This window comes from Hippoglossus stenolepis, chromosome 8 (genome assembly GCF_022539355.2).
Source record: "Hippoglossus stenolepis isolate QCI-W04-F060 chromosome 8, HSTE1.2, whole genome shotgun sequence".
Classification (NCBI taxonomy): Eukaryota; Metazoa; Chordata; class Actinopteri; order Pleuronectiformes; family Pleuronectidae; genus Hippoglossus; species Hippoglossus stenolepis.
In genome coordinates, this window is record NC_061490.1 from 20,143,382 (window position 1) to 20,166,656 (window position 23,275).

The 23,275-nt window shown below is 39.4% G+C and overlaps 1 protein-coding gene across 1 annotated transcript in view; it reads left to right on the plus strand.

The window, feature by feature from the left end:
- The window catches only part of grik3 (glutamate ionotropic receptor kainate type subunit 3), an 88,723-nt gene that overhangs the window by 23,583 nt on the left and 41,865 nt on the right, over window positions 1–23,275 (plus strand). The window lies entirely within an intron of this gene.

Below are 23,275 nucleotides of genomic sequence, written 5' to 3' on the forward strand. Positions count from 1 at the left end.
CTTTACACTCCATTCTCTCACATGGTAAAGTCAAAAAACTAAATTCAATCCTAAAAGGTTCTAAAATAACAACACACATCTATTTTAACGGATAAGCAAAGGGATATCACAACATGATTCTGCCGTTGAAAGATATTTACACACAGTTCATGAATAATGAGGGATCCTTAGAGAACCTCCTTGCTGAGCTGACACCCTGTCCATACTAATGTGGATATTTTGGACCTTTCATCCACATGCAAAACTGCATTTTAAGTGTAAAACAGCATGTTTGGGAAATAATTACATCATAGCTTACTTTGTACTAGCCCACTGTTGCTTTTTGTAATGAGCATGCACCAGAAACAACAATGGCAGCTACATAGCAGTTGATAGAAGAGGAATCTCACAGAGCATACTTACAATGTCCCTCTCTAGTATTTGATGGGTCGTTGATCTAGATTTTATGGCCACCTACTGGCCAGGCATGCTTGTTTGAGGATTTGTTGCAATTTTTGTGTTCTCGTCTTGACGGATATTTTGTAAAATTACTATTGTGTGGACAAGGTTTTTTATTCGTTTTATTGGCTGGACTTTAGTATAGACATTTGTCTTTTCTTCTTGGACAATGCATTATATTGTCTCTCAAGGTCAATACTGCCCGTAGAGTTACCAACAACCACAAGAGTGATAGTAGAGTAGTTTTTTAGGATCAAATCTGTGATATAAACATAAAGAAGAGCAGCTCCTCAGTGAAACTACATGTGAATCATGAGGCTAAACTTTTTTACACACATTCTGGCTTGTGAAGGTCTGTGGTCAATGTCCATGTGATAAAATGCTCTCTCCAATTACTTTCTCATCAGATATGTCCACAGGTGTAAGGCTTTCCGCTGTTCAGCAGAACTTTCGGGCTCCAAAGCAGATCAAATGTCAACAGAACTTCTCTTCCTCGGTTGGTCTTAAGGGTTTAGATTATAAATTCATAAGGATCCATGTCTAGAAACTGGCATCATTTCAGGCAGTTCATTTTCAAGACCAGTACTTGTGTTAATGAGAGCAAACCCCCCTGAGAAAAATAGAAAGTGTGGATGCCAGAAACTGCAATTTTTCAGCAATGAATATCATTTTAATAGTGGTATTTCTCACCCCGTTTCTCTTGGCAAAGTAGAAGCGTGACTAAGTATGTCTATGTCATTTGGCCATGTGGGTGTTTTGGAATCGACTGCAAGCTTTCACATATCTCGCAGGTTATTTTTCCATCCAGTCAACTGTGTTAAAGAAATGGCAGAAACATATGCCATACATCAGTTATTATGTTTTTTTTCTCAATATAAAAATAATTTGAAAATGGCCCACCATAGTTTACACAGGATGAAGTTATTCTCACCCTTTTTTCATAATGGCAAATGAAGACTTTTCTGTTCAGCACATTTCATTTTGTATCACTGTTATTTTTCCATTCCTCACACTTAAAAAATATTGTATCTCATGTTATTCCATGCATGGAGCTTGGTGAACTCAACAGTATGGTGTCCTACAGAGACTTCAAATGGCCAACAAGGCTCTGGTAGTAGAGTACAGCTCTCAACAAACTGAGCTGCTGTCGTAGCCCCTATATCAGGCTCACAGGAGAACTCCCTAGCACCCACCCACACCTGCTAGGGACAAGCCTTCCTGCGGTTGCCGCTCCTCTTCCTCCTCCCACTGGCAGCAGGGCAGGCGGTAATTAATTTCCACATTTTAACTGGGAGGCAAAACGCTTGTGTCCTGGGACTGAGGCGTGTGCCACCAGCCTACATTCTGGATTCAAGGGATTAGGATAATTAGCCCTCGGAAGAGTGGGCAGACAGATGGAGAGAGGAGATGATGGCACCTCGTGGCCTGGGACGCTGATCCCTCCTATTCTTTCCTCTAAAAGAAAATAAGTTGTAAACAATAGTTTTCTAAGCAGGGAACAACAGGGAAACCTAAACACAAACAGATTGTCAAAGACTTTTGCCTCGGGTAATCCATCTGATATGTCTTTTTTTATATACTATACACAGTTTTGGAAACATTTCCAACTAGATTCCTCTGCTGGGGAAATCTTAAGCTGCTAACTTGTTGCAAGAATACAAGGGAGAGTGTATGATGTTTGTGTGTGTGTGTCTGTTTATAGACACAAATGTAAGCAAGACCTGTTATTTCTGAAAATGGGCGCCTGCTAATAATGTGTGATGGATGGGCAGGCCGATTTGACAGCAGCTCTGCTGTGCTCAGCCTCCAGGATCACTCAGTCACTTAATGAAAAAGAGAGTGGACTTGTTGCAAGTCACTGATGCAGAAAACAGATTAACTCAGCTGGGCTGCACTCGCCCAATATCATGTACAACAAAAGCAACACCTCAAGTGGTGGTTGAGGACAGAAAGTACAGGAGGGATCCATGATTGGCAGAAGAGAAGGTGTTGCTATGAATGTATGGTAGCATACAGTATAAATACTATGTACACAGTACAGCAGTATCTGGTTGGTTGTTGCAGTTTAACTATTTTTATATTGCTTCATTTTATATAAAATATGGAATATAAACATAGAAATATGGAATATATACTTTAAAAATTGCCATTGACTGCGATCCACTGTCATTACATTACATTACAATAGTTTGGACAGGTCTCATGAAATAACGTATATTCATATGTCCACAAAATAATTTCAGGCACATAGTAGTGATGAAAGTTAATTAATAAAATTAATCATCATTGCAGCATCAAGTTATTTTTGAACATTTAATTACGTGTCGGCTTGTGATGTGTATTTTATAAATTAATTGACTACCTTAAAAAATATATATTCAAAAGATCTAACAGATAATTTAAGAAAGGTTTGTTGCCAATCACCACAGTGTTTAAGAATTTGTAATGAATGTAGATTGCTGTACAAATACACAACACAAATACAATACAATATACAAATCCATTCAAAGCTATAATGTAAGGCACACAATCATCCATGACTCCATCTGGTATATTTAAAAAATGTTTCAGCTTGAATTTAAATTGATCATATGATTCATTTTGAGTTTTTCAGGGAATGGGCAGGTCCACATATTGACGTCCTGACCATAAAGACATTTGTCAGGATGAGGTTTTTCTGAGGGACATCTTATTATTCCATCCATAGATAAACCCTGAGTTACTGAGCCAGAAACCACAAGAGGTTCCATTATTTCACTGCAGCTCCCGTATGAGCCACAAAGGCTACGTAGACATTAACTGATGGAGGTTTGAACCTGCATTTATTATTGACTTTTCCTCGATGGAGACGAGCTGTAAACACAACATTGACACATTCACCTTATAAAGATGTGTTGGCACACATCTGGTGGGGAGCGACATTAACATTCATTAGGAGTCATGTTTCTGGTCATGTGATGGATGTAAGTGCTCTACTACGCTCAGCAGCTCGTAGCTCGTCTCTGACACTGTCTGTGTAGTGTTCCATGCTGGTGTAGTGTGCAGTGAATGTCAGAGCATTTCTGCTGAAAACAGTGTGACTGAAAATGGAGTTGATTGGAGCAACAGGACTGAACCAACATAGAAAATGTATAGGCTTTAAAACCAAAACAATGAGCTGAAAGACGAAACAATACTTGTTAATGTTGATGGCTTTAGCATTAGTTAATGTAATGAGATAGTCAAATAGTTTCATGTGAAAATGGTGGCTACCTTTCCAAATTAGAATGATACTTAGTTCAGTACATACCATCACTAAGACCCAACAGTCCCCTTAAGTTTAATCAAGCTGCACCAAATTGCACTGATAGATATCAGTCCCCTAAATATAAAAATATATCAGTCATCAATGTCCATGATGTAAAATTGATGAAAATGTAAAAAAACACACTTTCCCTCTCAATGTTGATGATAATCCTTCCACCAAGTTTTTGTTTCTGTTCAGCAGTTTTTTTCCCTGCTGACAAACCAATAAGAAAACAGACTAAACAAATGGACTGAGGTGGAAAAGATGGAATGGATTAAAAATTAAAAAAAGTTATCACCCTCTTCCCTTTTTATGTAAGAGAAATATAGGTAGATAAGAAGTCAGGGATAATCATAGCCAACACCCAGAGCTCTCGTCTTTGCATACATATTCTCACTTAGCAGACTGCAGCAGCAGCATCACTGACAATACTAACATTACATGGCCTCAACTATGTGTTTGCCTTAATGATTTCTAGCACCGGCTGACAGCTATCTTTCCTCCCCGAGTGTTTTTGTGCTTTTCGCTCCCTCTCCTCAAGAGAAGCACGGGAGGAATAAGTGACACTTAGCTCCGGAGACCGCAGCGCAGTGGTGCACTATGTCTGAGGCTGGCATCTGACGGACCGCAATAGGGGGCCTGCAATTGTGAATAGGCTCCACGCGTGAGTGGGGGGTTTGTGGTGAAGGAGGCGAACCAGCAGTTCAGTGAAGGCTTTTGACAGGTAGACAGCAGGTGTGAGTAAAGTGGAGATACTTGTTCCTGTGCTGTATCACAGTGTTTCTGATAGCACTTTTTATCAGTACACTACTTGTAAAGCTGGGGCATTTCTGGTGCATGAATTGTGATGGTTCTCACTTCAATTAACATAATAAATGCATTAATTCCTCCTGTTCCAGTGGTGCGCTTTGTCGATTTAAAGTTGCACTTTTAAAATGTCAGAGTACAGGATTGTTGTTCAGCAGTAATTGTAACGACCTGGTGTAATAACTCTGTCAGGCGGTGAATGAGAAACTGCCTTTGAGGTCCCTTCGTAGAAGTGCTGCTGCTTCCATTCTGTAGACCCGTATAATTACAGTTCACTCTGGAGTTAACAGGCTTTAACAACTTTACTCTTAATCACGCTGACCTTCAGTTTGAATAGCATCCACAAGTACGGCAGCAATTTCAAAGTGTAAAATACTTTATTGTCTGACTGGAAAATGTGATATTATGAAGTTTGAGCAACGTAGCAGTGGGTATCAGTTTTTTGTTTAATTATGAAACAGATTGTTTCTGAAACATTTGTTATCTAATTTGTTGAAATACTCTGCCTGCTCTCACAGCACATGAGCAGAGTCTTCAGCCGGAGAGGCATGGGCCGTTGAATCAGAGGCTGAAGTTAGCGAGCGAGTCCCAGAGAAGTCGGCTTCCAGCAGAAGTGTGCATTTGTGTGTTTTGGAAGCGTAGTCTTGGCGAGTGGGCTGATGGGAGGGGGAGGATGTTGTTTGCATTATCAAAGTGTAGCCTGCTCTAACTCGCTAGCTTTCCCAGGATTACCAACCCTATAGCTCTACTTCTTTGTATGTTTGAAGGTTTGAAGGGGAAGAAAGTAAAACTGTTCTCACTGTGTAAACTAGTTTAAAGTCACAAAAACTTCCCCAAAAATGTGGTAACATTGGATTTTTTCAGTGCATTTGGCAAAAGCATGATCATTTTGTACACTGTGTAACATACCAATCATAAATCTTCCAGTGAGATGAACAACATCTAAAGCACATGAATCATTTTCATATGCTCCAGTCTAAACTTAGCTGTTTTATCTTCTGGGAAATACAAACATGCTGGTTCTTTGTCTTAACAGCAGCACCTGGCAGAAACAACGACAAAGCCTGAAGGTTTTTTTGTAGCGCCGACCACAGCTTGAAATAAGAATAATTATGTTCAATTTACCTGGTAAGCAATCATTTAATTTTCCTTGTCACATTGAATAAGAATTAATTTGCAGGCAAATATTACACCATGAATTATTGAATAACTCATCTCCCAAGTCAAATTAATCTAGAGGATTGATGATGTGGATTTAACCTGTGATCGGAGTAACACATTTCATGAGTCATTGGTGACGCGTGTCGCATTCACAAGGGCATTACCGAGTGATGACTTGATTTTCACCGACTATCCCCATTTGAATCCAGGTTGCACAAACAAACAGTGGACGTCGTTGCGGCAGTCGACCGAATCATGATTGCATCGCCACTCAGATTTTTAATTAAGAGTGTTAACGGATTACGACAGCGCATGAAACGCTGCACATCACATGCGTGCGTCCTCTAAAAGTTGACAGTGAGGCCCCTTTGATGTTTGGGATTTGGTCTCAGTGATTGCACAACAGTTACGCAGCTGTACAAGTTGATTTTCTACAGTCTGTCAGACCGTCCTCGGAAAACTGTAACAGGATATTATGGCCAAGGTAGAGCCGTTCATATTTAAGTTTCTTCAAACATCTTAGCGCTTCGGGCCATCTCTGCTTTGAATGACAAAACAGGTCCTTGACTGCAGCCACTCACACTAGCTTTACAGCACCTGTGCTTTCACATTCCAAGTGCTGCCGTTGGAGTGACTGTTACTAAACTAGTGCCACGTGAAAGTGCTTAAGGAAGCGAGTGCATCACGGTTGTTTTGCCAGGTGCTCCTCTCCCTTCTTGCCACACAGCCCGCTCTCTTTAAACCAGGCGCTATGCTAGCTTTGGTCTCTTGATCCCACAAGCACCCTTGAGATTGGCATGGTGGATTTAGCTGTAGCCTCCTCACATATGGCTTTTATTATAGTGTTAGATAGACATAAAAAAACAATGGCACTCCTTGGTTTCTCTCACAGAGGCTAGAGGGCAGAGTTCCACTGATTTTCAAGTGTGTCCGAGACACATACCAAACAGGACAGAAGAATTCACCAATTCTGAGCAACCCTGTCTCCTAGAACTTTTCATACTGCGAATGTGCCAGATTTATTTCAAGGAGAAATGTAATCGTGCCTGTACACAACATTATTGTAGTACAAAAAGTGAATGTACACAAAGACCCAGACACAATAGATCAGGGTTAGAACTCCAAACATTAGGAAACTAGAGCACTTAGGCTAAAGATACGCTACAAATTTAGACAGTGAACATTTTGCCAGTATTATCAGTATTAACATTAACACTGAACAATAACACTGCCTCATTTTATTGATAAAACCTTTTCTTTTACTTTGCGATGCATCAGATTGTGTGTCCATATAGTTTTTCCTCTTGCCGAAATGTGTTGGCACAGCACTGGGGAGCATTTCACCCCAGTGCTTCATCGAGAAAAAAAATGAAGCACTTTGCGTGGAATTTGTTTCTATGACAACAAAACAAAAGCACAAACACACTCACCAACAACAGTCAGTTCCTGGAAGATTTGCTCCCACAAACAGGCCTTTTTTCTCTTTGTTGTAGTGTCTGACATATCATACAGCTCAGGATAGACATGGCCAGAGCGAGCTTCTCCATTTTCTTAGTTACCAGGGTGATGAGTCCCCCCCCCATCGGATCGGATGCATGAAAAACAAGCTACACTGACGACACCATCATGTTTGTTACTAGAAGCATATAAACTTAAAAAGGTGGACCACTCTGAAATAAAGGCATTGGGATAACAAAACACTAATATGGACAAAATCATTTGTTCAGGGGAGCTGCAGTGATGTTTCCTGTGGTATCTCTTCTGTGTTTTTTCCAGTTAGTATGCACATGTGTGTTGTACATTTGTGTACGTACCCTGATCCTTCTACTGAGGACCAGTGATATTTTGTATTCTCTCAAATCTGTCTAATCATGAGAAATATCTTGGTTTATTTCTCATTGCCATCCATCAAAATGCATTTTGTATGAACTGGACAAGCTGCAGCCTCTGTGGTTGAATAATGGAACAACAACACACTGGGTTTGATATGTTACAGCAGCTAAAGAAAAGCTTGAATGTGAAAAGGGGAAATATGGGATTAAAAACATGACCTTGATTTGACACCAAGCCACCGGCATTGTGGTGGCCAGACAGAAATCGCAGTGTGTGCAGTTCTTTTTGAAACCTTTTATGAGTATAAAACCTCATAAGAAAAGCTGTTAGCCTGCTGGTTTCAGCGGGTAATGAACTTGTCAGCTCTGAGGTTTCAGAGTTTGTTGGCTTTGTCGTTTTCCGTTATTATTCAATTCAGCACCTTGATTTCTCAAGTCTCTGCTTGGCTGCTTGTTTTGCACCGGGAACACATTTTAGCTTCTCCCATTGGACCCAACGTATTGAATTGCCTCTCATTCAAAATAAATAATCTGCTCCCATAATGCTCGTACTGTGTATTCCCACAAATGCTAAGAAGCCAAAATGCTGTTGTTGCAACAGTATTTTCTGTTCTTTCTCAAGAGCCCATCAATAGTATTAGGTCTGCCAGATAAAAGCACTGAGACTTGACTGCACAATAAGCTGAGGTTAGTATGAGGTATGGATTTGCCTCGGTCCTTTTTCACTTCATTTGAGATTTCTTGCCTTTTTCATTTGGCAGAGGAAAATGCCATCGGCTCAGGCAGCATACATTACTCTGCAGTGGGTGGGATGAAGTTTTTATTATACCTTGTATGGCCTTGTGATACTTTAAAGCTTATTCAATGGACAAAAAGGAGTAAAGCTTCTGATTAAATAATAACTACGTGATCGCATAATAAAACAACAATAAAACATCAGTTTAACTACACAGTGTCACTCCAAGTGCACAGAGAATGCAACAAAACCTGACTAACACAATATGACATTAACAAGCCAGTACTAATTAATTGTTGGTGCTAATATTCTACGTTTAAAATGTTTTCATTAAAATTGGGACTCTATATTGTTCATATTTCACTAATCAGCAACAGTTACATACATTAACATATATAGTTGAAAATTTTATTAAATTGAATATTCAATCAACAGAAGTTATTTAGCCTATTACAAATGTTGTATACATTTCATGGAACTTTTAAAGGACAATAATAAAAACAAATAGGCAAAAACAGATAACAACCCCCAAAAAATCAGAAGCAACATTATTCTCTGAAATGATGGATCAACCCAAGTGAGCATTTAAACAAGGTCGAGATCTTATAGCAGGTTTTATTGCAAAATAAAGATCATAATAAAGAGCCAGGTTTATTAAAGGTTATTAACAGCCGACATATTTTCTCTTATTTAATGCTTGCCATTACTGAGTGCTGAACCTGACCTTGCTCAATTGTAGTTAAATTTATTTTACAAATATGCAGATTTTCTATGAACAATAACGATATCATAATTCATGTTCTTTCAGTAAATACACTATTGGAAGAGCAAGGCCAATGCATTTACTTATTTTGGATTGAGGGTTAGAATAAAAGACACATGTTCAGAATTTGATTTGTTAATAAACTAAGGACGTTGCACCATTTCTATGAACCCACCCGTGTTTAAGTGAGCAAAAAAGTAAAGTGACAAAATCTGAGTAACATTTAATATTTGAATAATTATTGGCAGACAATTGTTTCTGTTGATTTCTGAATTCATTCTGCTGCAAAATTATAAATTAATATTGTTGGGCATGTTCCAGATTCAGACATGACACCACCTCCACTGTGCGTCATGGATGAGCTTCTATGTTCTGGATCATGAGCTCATCCTTTCTTTCTCCACACTTTGACCTTTCTGTCACTGTGGTAGAAGTAAATCATGGTCACATAAGTCCAGAAAAAAGTTCCAGAGCTTTTTCATCCCTTCTTTGTAAATCTCACTGTGACCCTCAGATTCTTTCTGCTGACGAGTGGTTGGCATCATGTGGAGAGGCCTCTGTATTTCTGCTCCTGAAGCCTTCTTCAAACAGTGGCTTGTAAAACCTTCATTGTGGAGGTTGGTGGTGATGTCTCCTTATATTTGTGCCTTCAACTGCTGTCGTTCTCCTTGGTCGACCCGTTTAATGTTGTTCAGCACACAAGTGGAAGATTTTCCCTGATTTAAGACCCTGGTCTTCACGTTGGTTTATCCTCTTGAACATAAACAGGTGAAACCCAAGGCTAGAACCAAGTCTAAACATTGAGAGCCCGATTATATTTAAACAACCAACAGTAAACACTCATTCCAATATATTTCCTAACTACAAAAATAGGTGGGTTGAAAAAGGTTCTATAACTTAGAGTAACACATATAAATATGGTTTTAAACCCAAATACTCTCAGTGTAGAACAAAAACAAAGAGATTGGCCGTGCTGTTCCAGTAGTTCTGCACATGTAGTCTGTGTTCGGTGTCGAGTTTGAAAGTTGTCTGGAGCCTGAGCAGAAATCATTACCATACTTCAGACAGGTGAGTATTTCCACTGTGTTTTTCAGGTGGGTGATCAGACATGATGCACAGCCTGTTGTATGGGCAATTCACAAGGCGCACACATGTTGTGTTCTCTCCACAACAAAGTGTTGGCTGATTGTCAGTACTCCACATGGAGCTGCTTTAGCGGGGTGCCATGTTCATGTCAGGGATCAAAGCAAACACTGAAGACAATTTATGCTGTGCAGCGTGTGTGACCATCACTCTGAGGGCGAGGGTGGAGGGAGCAGTGTGAGAAAACAAGTTGTTGCCGTGGTCGGAGGATGTTGGCAAGAAGACAGCGCTGTTGTTAGGATGCCTCTCTGACTCCTTCATCTTCCAATCATATTTTGTCCAAACAAGTATTACTATGCGATTTGCAATAAGGATGGGCATAAATAGAGAAACCTTGTGTTTTCATCAATTAAATAATTCTAGAAATCTCTGTCTGTATGTAAAACACATATCTCAAGAACCATTAGTTTTATCTTTTTCAGACGTGTGATGTGTATTGTTTTGGGCCCAAGCAAGTGCAGTGTCGCATCTGTTGCAATTTGGACACACAATACGTTCAATATTAATAATCTCTGAATAAACAGATGACCAGCGCTCTGTACCCGTGGCTGGGACTCATCAATGTAACAGCACAATCATGTTCATCACAATGACAATGGAACAGCTCTTTGTGCAGCAGCGGTGGCGCAGTGTCAGGGTTCTGTGGACTGAGTCCTGCAGCCGATCTTTACTCAATTACTTCAGGTCACAGGTTTTACAGTTTCAAACAGAGGCTGTCAACCTTGCTTATGTGGAAATCCTCTATTTACATTACATATACAGCAGATGTTTTGTATTTTGAAGAAAAAATGCAAACAAGGCTTTTGAATTACTGAATTATTTACTGGGAACATAAGCTGTCCTCTGTGATAGGGAAATTCTCTGACCTTCAGGATAAAAATCTGATAAGTGATGTTGAATTAAAATATTATAAATGATGTGCTGTAAGGGGATTTTCAAGTATATGAGGTAGAGATAAATCCATGGGATGCTAGGAGACTATTATCTGATATCTTTGGTGAATTTAATAGAGAAAACATAAAAATCTTAAGCATTTTTCTACAGCATTGCTCCGGGACTTTATCAGTGCCTGTGTAATGAAACACATACTTAATGGGTTTGTTTAAAATGGCCTAATGGTGTTCTTGGTCTGTATCCAAAGAGTCTCAGAAAGGCAATGCAGGAATAATTTAGACTAGATTTAACTTTGGGCCGTAAATTTTTTGTCAAGGGCACTGATCTCATTAGAATTTTTCCCCCTGTGCCTCTGACTGACATTTATTTCCGTGCATTGGCTTTTTGACTCACACGTGTTTCTTTGATTCCGATTCCACCGCAATCGCTGGTGCGAGGGAACTTGGCACAATGAACAAAGATCAGTGATGAGACTCGTTGCACCTGTCAGAGCTGACCAGATCAGGTAATGAGGAAAGTCCCTCAGGATGTTAACGAAGCCATTAAGCACTCATGTGTGAAACTGCTAGGAAGCCGGCGTTTTTTAAATCGTAGCAGCCAAATTTAAATTCCCTGCACATGGCACTGAAATGTAAATATCCTGCTTCTGCGAGGATGAGCTTGCTTCCTTCTCCGTGCTCTAATCGGCTTTGAAAAGACGGTGCAAAGTGCTTAGGAATAATGCTTGTGCTCTGTGATAAAACAGGCAGCTTTTATTACAAACCTACAATAGTCAAACCATGTTTGAAAAATAACGAAAATATAATCTCTGTGCATTTTGTTCTGCACACAGGGAATGAATGACTCGGGACACGATGTGTATGCAACAGTTTTCACACACACAATGTCTAATTTTATTGTGTTTCGTTTGATCATCCTCAGGACAAAGCTGTAGATTGATATGGTGATTTGACAAGAATGTTTTGAAACAGAGATCCTAAAAAAAAGAGAAATATAATCCTCGTACGAGAGCCTGATTCAAATATAGATCTACTTTTTACAAGAGAGGTTTCATGTTGGCTGTCAGTCACAAATGTTGATTTACACATGAAGGAATGTCCTTCTATGTATATTTTACATAAATGTGTTAAAGTGAGAAAAGCCCACCAGCAGTATCTTTAATTCTGATTCTATAAATGTTGATTTTCATTCAGAAGCGATCAGTTAAATGCTCCTCGGTTGACTGGTCCTTCACATTCATTGCTCTCTTGCTCTCTGCTAATCCCGCTGAGTACATGGCCCTCTATACGCGCCCCGCGGGGAATAACCGTCCTCCTCAAACCACCAGCAAACATGAGGGAACGTGGATAAAAACCGAGCGCCCAGGGCCTCAATTCAGATGCTGGGAGATTGGGCTTCTTCCCGAGGATGTGAACGCTGTTGCAGACATAGTGAAGTTAATTTCCATTTGAGTGCCTCCTGTCCCAGAAACTAGCCAGAGGTGTCCCAAATGATCTGACCTGCACCTCCCCTTCATTTGTCTACATTAACTTTGCATGTGTGGTCCGTCCAGCAATAAGTGGGGCAGATTTATATTTAGCCGCGCCTGCAATGACTTTGAAAATCAGGGTGACTATTCAGACCTCTTTCAACCTCTCTGCTCCAGGGCCTTTTTCCCATCGCTATAACATATATTCAAACTTCATACATAAGTTTGATATTTAACCGTTTTATTATAAATACTGCTTGGAATTAATTTGGTTGCAATCAAGCTTTTTTTTTCTTTCTTTCTGTCAAAGATCTTTGAAAGAGAAAAGATCATAGAAGATACTTTGTCCTGTTTTCATTATGCCTCTGGCAAAAGGCGCTAACTTCTATGGGTGGGGGACAGTAATAGCGCTGTCAAAGAGTTTTATACGTAGCTGAACTCAAACTCTTGTTCTAATTATGTTGAGCATTAAAGCAACTAAGTGGTTGTCAAAACTGCACGGTAATAAGGTGGCCTAGATTAAACAATGCCTTTCCGTTTTAGTATGGACTTTGAAGCCGCTCGCAGCAATAAACAAAGGCCTTGATATTAATTGCACCTTTAGTTGTAAAATCAATGTCAATTCCACTGCGTGGTTTTGTGACCCAAAGTAGTTTCCTATAGCCTTCCCCTTTGGAGCCCATATACATCGAAGCGTGGAGCTCTAACTCTCAGGTTGAGTCAATTGGTCAGCAGCAGGTTTGTGACCGTAAAATTAAAAGGTCCCCTTCAAAGTGCCGCTAATGAAAATGAAACCCTCCAGCCCCAAAGTGACCCAACACAAAGAATATGAACATAAAACTGGATGGAGAGGACTTGAGGTACGAGGTCATTACACTGAGCCCTCAGTGCCGCTGTTTTACTGACAATCATCACATTATATTGATTCTGACATAAAATCTAATAGAATGAAATTTGAAAGACTTAAAAGTAAAAGTTATTCTTCACACATTTTATTTATTTATTTATTTTCAGTACGAATGAGTGCTAACTTTTCACTGCAGCTATTCTTGTATTACCTGATTTAAATGACATACAATAAAAAGAAGACATTACATTTGCTGAGGGCTGTATGAGGAAAGCAAAAAATAAAACCTCTGCTGCACTAACAGAGTGATCTAATTGAAACAAAGGAAGGGGCTGGTATTTATTCTACACTGTGCTGTTGTACAAACGCTGCTTTACTCTGCAGCAGCAGCAGCAGCAGCAGCAGCAGCAGCAGCAGCAAAGAGAAAACCTCTCCTTTTGTTTGCTCGCCTGGCAGATGAGGCCCACTAGCTTGCACACTTACGTATAGTAAATCCCTTCTTTCAAGTACTCGGACTGGGAGAAAAGGACATGCGCTGTCACTTTTATTTCATGCTGTTATACTGTTTGCTCACATTTGTTCCGCAAAATGATTTTCATGCAGAGATGACTGACATTTTTCTTTTCATAGCTGATGGGAAAAAACATCACTTCAGTAGTGCAGGGGACTTTTTTTGGTTTTAGCGTTACATTGCCATTAAAAATTATAAGTAGTTGAAGTATTTCTGGAGTTCTCCCATTTCCAACACTCAATTATTATTTTGGGGTTTGTTGTGACTGCAGGGGAGTGAATATATGGCCAACGGTTATGAGACATCAGAGCTGGTGAATGGGAAACAGTAAGTTATAGGTACAAAATCATGTTGCAGTGGGATTAAAGACTTAAGTTAGTATAGCCTGATAAGCAAACAGGCTGGAAGGGGGGTTGCACAGGAGGGTGCATCACCCTTCACTGGCAAGGGCAAAAAGTTCCCTGAATATATCAATTTAAAAAAACGTTAATTTTAGAGTAACATAGCAGTATGGTAATCTTTATGGTAAAAAAAATTTTAATTTGGCAATTGATCTAATAATTAATTACATTTCCTAATATTCTGTGTTTTTGTTGTGTCGCCTTTCTCACGCGTAAATGTGACGTAAATAATGTAAAGTCCTAAATTAGATAATTTCATTGGTGTTGTTAGTGGGTCCGACATGTCTTTAAAAAAACGAATCTGTGATTTCTTCAATGTCTGTGTTTAAACTGGTATATGATGCTGTCGGCCATTCAAATGAATACTAAAATCACAACACAGCTGCACTGTATTTAATATGATGTAATAACTGTAAACAGACTTTCTCTAAGCACACCCAACTCTGACTGACTTCCAGGGTCCCTGCTCATAAGATTTTAATTTAGAATATGTATTTACATTGAGGCCTTGAAGAATTATTGTTAAAACTACATGTATACATTAACTTGAGTTTATAAGCTTTGTATTTCTCACAAAACAGATAACAGCAGAGTATCTGTACACTATTTTTTAAAATACAGCCTTGGTTAGCTGGTAAGTATAAGCTTTACTTATGTTGTTGTGGTTATCTCTATATAGGTCCACTTCCAAAACAGAAACACACTCACACACACAGGGATTGTTGAAGATGTACCTTCTAAAGCTGTTGTTTATGCACAGCGTGGAGCTTTTCCCTGCTGCTGGACACCTTTGTGTCCCACTGTGACAAAGTGCCAGGGCTGCAGGTCTGCATTTTCTACCACCATATGTGGACAAAGAAAGGTGGCAGCGGGTGAGGATATAGATGGGGTAGGGATGGTGATGGACACAGGTAGCTTGGCACATCCAGAGCCCCCATCCACCTGGCATTAGTCGCCATTGTCTCGCTCCCCGTTTCCTTGGCACAATGTTTGATTGAACTGGCAGCGAGGTGAGGATTTGGCATGAGGTGGGTTTTAAGTCTGTGATAACAATAGGCCACAGACAGGAGAGAGGTGGCTGTTTGTATCGTGCATTGTGGAACGGGATTGTCTAATGCAGGTTCACTGTGCATTGTGCAGTGTTTCTGGAAAGGGATTTGTGGCTTCTGAAAGGGCACCTGAATCCCACTGCTCCGTTTGGCTAATCAATTCAGTGTCCTCACCGGGTTGTCCCACAGCTGTTCTCATACAGTATGAGGCAGATTCTCTTGACTACAGAATCTCATTGACAGAGCTGAGTTTTTGTAGCATACAGGGAGAAAGATACAGAGATTACTTCTAATTTGAAGAAAAAGGTATTTTCATTGCAAGCACGCCCCGACACCCCTAATCATGACCAGGGTGCCCTGCACGGTGCACAGCACAGGCTCCCGCCCTGACAGATTATCCGGTGTGAATGTTTGGGAATGATAATGAGATCAAAACACCTCACTAAGCTGGGAAGAGAGGGTGGAGACTGGAGAGGGAGCGGGAGCGAGGGGAAGCGAGCAGGAGCGAGCAGGGGAGAGGGTGAGCGATAGCTGCGATAAATTGCAGAAGCAGAACCACTTGAGCATAAAATTAGATTTTACAAATGTGTTGTTACCTGACAGTCCACTGACAGAGGAGATATCACAACATTATAGGGCAGCAAGAGTGCTACTAATCGTATCAAATAAATAAGAATGCCTCTCAGCTGTGATAGAGCCGGACGAAGATCCAATGTGGACAGTGAGTTAGGGGGAGAAATAACATAATTAAAACATCCTTTCTCATTACAGGCCAAATTCAATTTATATGATAATCTATTATGCCCTTTGAAAGCTGTGCACATTACAACACATCCGTCTAAATGCTGTGACACTTCAAACATTGTCATTGACTGTTGATGTCAAATTTGGAAGAAAAGCTGCTTCCAGTGATATTTGTCTCCTTTCTGTGCATTTCTGTCATTATTCTCCATCCAAGACCAGATTCTCCTGCTGCGATCAATTATCAATATTGATTGTTATAAGCTGCTATATATAAGTAATATATACACATTTATACAATGTATATACAATTATGTTGACAGTCTGTCAAAAGTAAGAAATGTAAACTGTCATTCCTCCTAATGGATCGCTGTGAGACTGAGCGTTGGAGGAGACAGTTATTTGCCATGTTATTGGTGGCTACAATACGAAGGAAAATAAATCATTAAGACATGAATGGAGACAGAATGAATCAGTCTGAATGATGAATGGACGTCAGCTTAGCAGACAGGCAGTGTGTGTGTGAGACAAGTCACGTTATCTATAGCACGCTGCAAGAAACAATGTGTATGTGAACATGTTTAATATATATTTATTCTGAGGTGATATATTTATGGAGAAAATATTTTACTGGATGTCTGTTGCTTGATATTTCAAAAAGAAAATCATATATATTGTTTTGTCTTTTTATATTACACTGGTCTAAATATGAATAAAAACAATAACATTCTTTTATTTCTGCAAATTTGTAACAGCTTCTTTCATTGCAGTGCATTTGGAAGTAAGTTTTTCAAATATTAGTTATGCTAACATTGTCAAATCTTTACCAGATGCCACTTGTGCAAACTGAACGGGGAAGCAAGACTCACTGTACACATTTGCATGCATTTGACATAGATTAAGTTAAAGCAAACAGCTAAATACTTCATAATCTGAGGTTATAAATCAAAGTAAACGATTAAACATTGCTGTCATTTTTTACCAAGCAAAGCTGAATTTCAATCCACTGTTAAATGTGTGTGAACTTAAATATTGTTGGAAAACAACAAAAGATCAGATGTACAATATATCACTCAGCTGATATAAGTTTAAAAGTCATTTTTTATTGTTAAATTATAACAATTGTTCTGAGAATTAAGGCTTTATTCTTCTAGTTATGTAAATGTACATGCATTACCAGTGTACGCAGACGCTTACATAAGAGCGGATGCCACCCATAAAGTAACATGGCCCATTTAATCCTTTAAGCTATACTGTGCTTTAGCTTTAGTTTGTAATGTAATCGCCCACATTACCAAAACACAGTAAGAAGGCTCTGTGAGATAATCATGTCCAGCCTATTGATCTACAGAGAGAACACGGAGCTCGTGGTCCTAACGTTGTTTAATCTTATGTCTGTAAACATATGTACAGTACTGGAAAGAATAAAGCTAAACACATCATGTTAGAGGGCCGTATATCGTAGCGGCCGATATTCGCCTCGTTTACTGCCATCGGTGTATCGGTAATAAACTTGACTTTCACCGATAACATTGGCCGATGTTCATTGGTATGTTTTCTGCAGCCTGCCAATCTGGCATCCAGATTATGGTACACTGACGCCGGGTTTACACCGGGCGCTGAAGCGCCGCGCAGCGCCAAGGAAAGCCAGGCGCCTCCCATCCACTCCCCTGTTAAACCTTTGTGCGGTTCACATGGGCTGCGATGCGCCGCGCCAGCGACCTTCACCGATGGTTTCGGCGTGCGAGCGAGCGTATCGCGCCAGGAAACAGACAAAAATTTTAAACGATATAAATGACATATTTTATATGATATAAATGATCAAATATGCATCCCATACTTTGTATTCCCCTTCTGTTGTCCTGGAGTTTTAATTTTCCCAATTTTCCCAATCACATAATTAAATGTCCCCCTCTGCCCATCCACTACAGCCACACAAGCAGTCATATAGATAAAAAGAGAGAGAGGGGGGTGGGGGGGGGGGCTAAGGGCTTGCTTGGAGAATACGTCATTTACCCCCGACACCATGGCATCTAAAGTTACACTTGTCACTTTTTCTGTTTTTCATATTATTCAAGTAATAAACAAATATCGGTATCGGCTAGATTGTTGTTTTAAATATCGGTACCGGTATCGGCCAAGAATTTCCATATCGGTGCATCCCTAATTTCAATGCACACTTGCCCAGATTTTTCCTCCAAATTAACATTCAAATATAATTTTTTTGAGATTCTGAGTCCTGGTTGAATTCATCAGAGTAATTAATCACCCACTCACCTATTATCAATTATTCCTGATAAGGGTTACAGACGGGCTGGAGCATTACGAGAAATACACAGGAACACATTGAACAGGTCACTGATCCACCACGGGGTTTACACACAGAGAAACACATTCACACTAACACCCACAGGCAATTTAGAGTCTTTGATTCACCTGAGCCGCGTGTGTTCCAACTACAGGGAGGAAACCAGAGTGTTGGGGTGAAACCCAGGTGAACGTGTGGAGAAGAACCACAGCTAAGATCAAACCTGGAACCTTCTTGCTGTGAGGTGTCTCTGCTGACTAATGAGCCGACACGCTGCCAGACACCATTAATTAACCAGCACCCTTAATTTCCTGCCATGATACTTATCATTGATTAAATGTAAAAGATTGCTGGCCTGTGTTTTCTCGGATAGCAAGCACAGCATTGGCTAACTCAGCTACTGGGCCAAGCAAAACGCAACTGATGGTCCCGAGTGTTCTGTTGTTACCCGTAATTATGAAGAAACATATTCTTCCCAAAATTGGCTGCGTTTCCGAGTGTTCGTGGCAGTTTGCGTGTGTGCTTTGCGCCGGTCATTGTTTGCTGCCATCATTGTGAAACTGAGTGCTGTTGTACGTCCAGCGAGACAGGGAGCTATTCACAGGGAGATTGGGAATCCCACCAGTGAAAAGAAAGTACAAAAGAGCAACACTCAGAAATGCAGTGGGCGAGCGCACATTTATCCAAGAGCATAATGAGCTAGTTTCATTGTTTAGGCTGGAGCGCTGGCAGCAAAGAGTTGGATTTTACAAGCTCAAGGTATAATGCAATGGAGGGCAATATAAATAATATTTACTCCATGTACCTACAACTTTTCTTTTTCTCCAAGGTAGTCTTGTCTAAAAAATGGGTTTAGCAAAGTTTAGAAGGACTAGTGGGGTGAGGTCATCAGAGTTGTTTGGTACCACATGTAGGGTCAGATTCTTGCTTAGCAGAAAAATAACAAAAAGGCCCCTTATCCTGTAGTGGTAATGGTATCCAGTAGTTTTAACCCAGTAGTAAAACTGTGCAGTTGTCAAATGTGACCTCGCTTTGCTTTTAAGAGTTGTTGACACTGTTAAACTCTGTTCAAGTCAACTGCTTAAACTAGGAAGGACTCATTTTCAGACAAAAGTGAAAATGTTATGATTCCTTCAAAGAATAGATGCAAAAATCATCTTTGAGTTGTGTGTTTGTGTGATTACTATTAGAATCGGGACGAACACATTTCCACCACTCGTGTTTACATTGCATTACAATTACAAACTATTGGATGGCAATAGATGAAAAAGATTGTTCTTTGAATGGCTCCACAATAAAACGACAGCTGTTAGATGAGATTGCATTTAGTTTCCATGATGAATTAATTCGGATAAATTCAGAAAGAAAAATGCAGCGTGTTTCTCCAACAAATGAATCAACTCGGAAAATTGGAAAACAAAACATACAATAAAACATTTCTTCAGAGTAATCCTGCCTCACCAGAAATCAGGAAATCCGACACGAGGTAACACTAAATTCATCTAAAGTATATTTCATCCAAACCTGACAGCTTTAATGTTAATGTGGGAAATAAGACAAACAAATAGCAAAAACAACCCTTGATATAATTCTATTTCAACGTTGCAGCTGGATTTGGCAGATTGTCGCCCTGTCACTCAGATCGCAGTCTTTGAAGTCTTTTATCAGTAAATGCAGTACATGTTAAAAATCTGTATTTTCTGTGGTACCCAGATGATTCCAACCTAACCAACTACAAGTTGGCTTGCAGGCAGCTTGTCAACGCACAACAGCAGAGAGAGTGGGCTTATGCTTGTGCGTTTGCCCACTTTGTTTGCAGGTCCATGACGTGTAGGGCTCTGAAGCTATAGCATGGATTTTTACAGCTGAAACGTGAAACTTGAGCCTGCATCCTTTAGGCCCCGCAGACCCCTCTGCACTCACAGCTACTGTTTAAGAATTAAATTCAGCTTGATTTTTCATTCACTACAGATCACCTAAGGCTTTCATTTGCATGCAGGCCAAATGTTTTGATAATGTATAATTTATTAGCTTGAAAAATTACATTCCATGCACTTGTACTCATCGCTATGATCAGGTGAACAGTTTTATGTCGTGATGAACATGTGTTTTTGTTCCAATATCAATATTTAACTCTGTGATGTACTTTACGATGTACATTGTACATTGTACATTGTATAAACAATTAATTTGTAACCCCATCAACATACCCTGGCTTTCTACTTTCTTGATGCCTTTGTTTTGTATAATTACATCTGCAATTCTTTAAGCTTAACACATTTAATGAATGGTAATGGATTTTGGCACCAGCAACACTGAGGATAAGCGGAATGCAGTAGAATGGCATTAAATACAGCTAATACCTGCACCACGGCACAACAGTCTTTAAATTCAATCCTAAAATCATTCAAACTGCACCAAATTTTGCATACTCATAGATATCAGTCCCCTAAATATGTCAGATTATGAATTAGGAAATTAGGAAATGACTTGAATACAGTAAAACTGAAGTAACTGAGTAATTACGTGTGTTGTATTGTGTATAATTTTGCACAATATAAGAGTCAGAATCAGATTGTGATTATATCATACAGCACAAGTACTAGAAGCCCCTCCTCATGTCTCAAAGTTTGGGTGGTCGAGTTTAATGTAATTTTTGCCACTGTAGCATATTCCTCTCTCCACATGCATCAGTCTATGGTTTATGAATGCAGCCAATCCACAAATTATGGAAACAGCTGCAATTAGTGGCGGATTTATATATTGTGGGGGGACCTTAGAGACTAATTAAAGGCCTTTGTGTGTGTGTCTATAGACATGCTAATTTCAGGCCTTTTGACGATGATTCACAAAATCAAGTCTCGTATTTATGCATCTCAATTCGTGCGCGCATTCAGCATAGTTGTTTAAATGGGAGCTGGTAAAAATCGCTCCATCCATAATATTCCAATCTCTACATCATTAGAGTTAAGTTGGCGTGATGCTAAAAAGAACTGATTTGCCCTCATCTGATGGAGTTGCAGCAGCTCTTGCTATTGTATTTATGGCAGAATTCTAAAAGTGGGAAACCAAATTATCCGCAGGACTTTCTTCCCAAGGAGCAGGTTTCCTCTTGTTTATTAAATTTGTTAGAGTGTTTCTGAGCAATGCACATTTTATCCTCTTAACAGTCAAATGACTATATACTCCAGTGATTACTTAATGTACTCTAATGAGATTTCCCTATGAAATGGAAGGATTCATTTATTTTAATGTGACGCATTCCACCGGGCGGTTTATGCATCATGTCCCCCCCGCAATCTGGGAAGGCTTTGAGTCATAAATAGTGAGATGATCTTGGCTCCCAGACTTGCCACTGTGCCCATAGCAGCAGCAGATATATGGTTCTGTGATCCGGGCACTGGGGGTCTGTTCAGGGGCATCAGTGGGTCACAGATGCTATTTACAAGCTCAGCTCTCTGCAACCAGGTATTCTCTCGGATTAGTGAAATGTGCACTAGGCCATGGAAGGGCAAAATCCTACAGAACAAATAATACAGCAAAACAGGAATATAGAACAATACAAATCCATTGCCTTTTGGGCCATATTACAATAGAGTATTTTTAATTGATTATTTTGCTATGTTTCAATATTGGTTAAGGTTTGCATGAAGCCAATAACTGTAGATAATATATAGTGTTACTATAGTTCACATCCCATAACAATATAAACAGTCTTTCCTAGACTTTAGCCAACACAAAATGAACAAGTAACAATTTAAATCAGCAATAAATTGTCTTCCATGTGGGAATAAATGCCAAATATTTTCATGGTTCCAGCTTTTTTACAGCTTTTCTCTCTGATGTGTTATAACTGGATATCTTTAAGTTTTATACTCTTTTCGGGGAAAAACCAGCCAGATGTTGTCGCCTTGGACATCGTCAATTGAAAAATGGATCATTAAAAATAATGGTTAGCTGCCACACAAACAGCATGTGATTTATGAAAATGGGCCTATTGTCAAGACAGAAATGACTGGATTAAAATTTAATTGAACCAAGAAAACAGTTTTCAATAAGGAAGTATTTGAAAAGTAACTTTGGAATATGATGCAACACAAAACCAACTAGTAACTACCATGAAGCAGAGTCTTGAGAGAGTGGACAGAGATTTCAAATGATTATCAACATTTTAAGAGAAATCATTTAAAATCAGTTCAATATGTCTTAACAATTACTTCCACTGTGATGATTCAGGGTTTATAAATGTGTGATCTGGATGCAGAAGAAGCTTGTTTTAAAAGATTGCCTCAATTATAGCCATTAAAGTTCAACTTAAATACAGATACAGACTTTTGAAGACAGTGAACATTCTTTTTAGATGTGATAGAAGAAGGCCGAGGCATTCTGCCTTGTTATTGAAAGGGATAATATGATGAGAGTGGAGGTGGAGGAGCTGGTCTCTCCATAAGCTGATGTTCCTACAGGCGTCTGTTCAGGAAGCTGTCAAAGCTGTCGTCTTCAAAGCTGCAGCTGAGCCACAGACGAACTTTGTTGTCTCACATTTGACAGTACTTGCGTTTCTTACTTCACCTATCAAATAATGTGCTTAAATGAAACAAAAATAACTGGATTTTTGTAAATGGTTTAACGGATTGAATATGTTTCAATGTAAACAATTAACATTAGTCACATTTTAAATCAATACTACACTATCAGAATGACATCATCAGGGTTACTTATTTAAGATAACGAAATTTCATTTAAGTGCTTCAATTTGTATGACTGTTCATAGATTTAGCAGTTTACGTTCTTTTAAAAATGTACTTGAATTAATGTATAAAACCAGCGCTAAGGACCTAACGTAAATATAAAATCCTTCTTTTTGATAGTGTAAGTTTTTTTGGCATT